Source organism: Onychomys torridus, chromosome 16 (genome assembly GCF_903995425.1).
Source record: "Onychomys torridus chromosome 16, mOncTor1.1, whole genome shotgun sequence".
NCBI classification, from domain to species: domain Eukaryota; kingdom Metazoa; phylum Chordata; class Mammalia; order Rodentia; family Cricetidae; genus Onychomys; species Onychomys torridus.
This window is the reverse complement of record NC_050458.1, coordinates 27,771,175-27,773,159: the sequence shown is the minus strand read 5'-3', so window position 1 is coordinate 27,773,159 and position 1,985 is coordinate 27,771,175.

Here is a 1,985-nt window from a genome sequence, read left to right as displayed (position 1 = left end):
CCAAGTTAGCTCCAAACTCACCTTGTAATAGAAGATAACCTTGCATTTTTTTCTTTTGATATAGAGTCTCCCTGTGTAGCCCTGGCTGGCCTGAAAAGCACTATGTAGATAAATCTGGTCTCAAACTCATAGATATCTGCTTGCATCTACCTCCCAAGTGCTCAGAGGAAAGACATGAGTCACCATGCCCAGCATGACCTTAAACTTCTAATGCCCCTGCCTCTACCTCCTGAGTGTTCATCCCTGCATCAGTTATGTGGTACTGAGCAGGAACCCCAGGGCTTTGTGCATGCTAGGCAGGCACTGCACACATTCTAAGCCGCATATATGTTATACTTGGGGAAGATGTTGGAAGAATACAAGTCATCCTTTCTATCAAAGAATTTTTAATTCTTAGATAAGGAATCAAGTCAATGTCCTAGAACACAACCCCAGGAAAACTCCAGCCACTGTTTAGAAGAACTTATTATTCATTTGTTGTGCACCTACTGTGTATTAAGGAATAGGATGGGTGATGGGGAGAGAGAAAGGACTCAAACCCTGCTCAGCATCTAGTGGGTCTGCAGATAAGTACTTCATTGAGGAGGCACAGAGTCAGTACCAAAGGACTTCTCCACAAAAAGAGTGAAGATCTGAGCTATGGATTTTGTCATGGTTCTGTTTGTAATACAATTTCAACACATTTTCAGGACCTAATTTTTTCTTTTGTGTTTGCATCTGTGAAGGTCAGTCTTGACTGCCAACTTGGCTGGACATGGAATCCACTAAGAGGCACTCCTCTGGGAGGGTGCATGAGGGCACTTCCAGGAAGGATTAACTGAGGAGGGAAAGTCCTTTCCTAGAATGGACTGCACCCTTCCAAATCTACTCAGATATAAAGAGGTCTGAGGTAAAAGCAGTGCAGTCCACCTATCTGTCTCGATTTCTGGCAGTTGAGTGTGTCTGTTTGGTCATACTGCCCCATTCTTTTGGGACTGTCATACCCCAACTTCTTTGGGTTCTAGCATGGACTGAAGATCAATGACTTTCTAAGAATCTTTCAAAGTTTTTGAGATTGGGACTGCTGAGGCATCCAGCTGCTTGGACTAAGTGGATACTAGGCTCCCAGCCTTTCTAGTGTGGCCATTGGCTGAATGGTCCAGTCCCTACTGTATAATCCAATTTAATGAATTCCCTTCTGCAGGATATATTCATTCTATCCTACATATATTCCAATACAGAACCCTAATACTGAGTCTAAGAAAAAAAAAAAGCAAACAAACAATATATGCAACACCCAGGGTCCCACTCTCTAACGCTGCACAGCCTTTACATAGAATAATGCAGTACTTGGCAAAACAGTGGTTGGTGTCTGACATTCGAAACATACATTTAAGTGGTGAAAGTCATATAGTATGCTACAATCAAACACAACCCTGACATTTTAACATTACAACTCTAATGCTTTATGTGTGCTTGTTTCTGCCATTTTTTTCAAGGGCAATTTTAACTGTGATGCCAATCAAATCCCACATAATTTATGACCACATGTGTATAGAATCAGATATTAATCATAATAGCATCCCAGACCACATTCTCATTGTCTTCCTGTGCCTGCAGGGCGTTGCGTCCTTGTGTTCTCCACTTCAAATTCAATGCTACAGAACTGTTGCTAGTTTTTAATAGGTGCTTTTAGAATCATCATTGTTGTTGAATGTATGAACGAGCCATCTGGGTTTTCATTCGGTTATGTGCTTTAGACTTCTACTTATTTCTCACCCTCTGACCTTTTATGGGCATGGGTAGGGAATGCACACTACTACTCTTAGCCAGAGCCATGGGAAACACATACACTCTCTCTCTTTTACACACACACACACACATACACACACACACACACACACACACACATACACATTGGATGAGAGAGGCTGGGAACTTCCCTCAAATAGGGCTGGGGTCACACCATTGCTCTGCCCATTCTGATAGGTTTGGCTATCACAGCT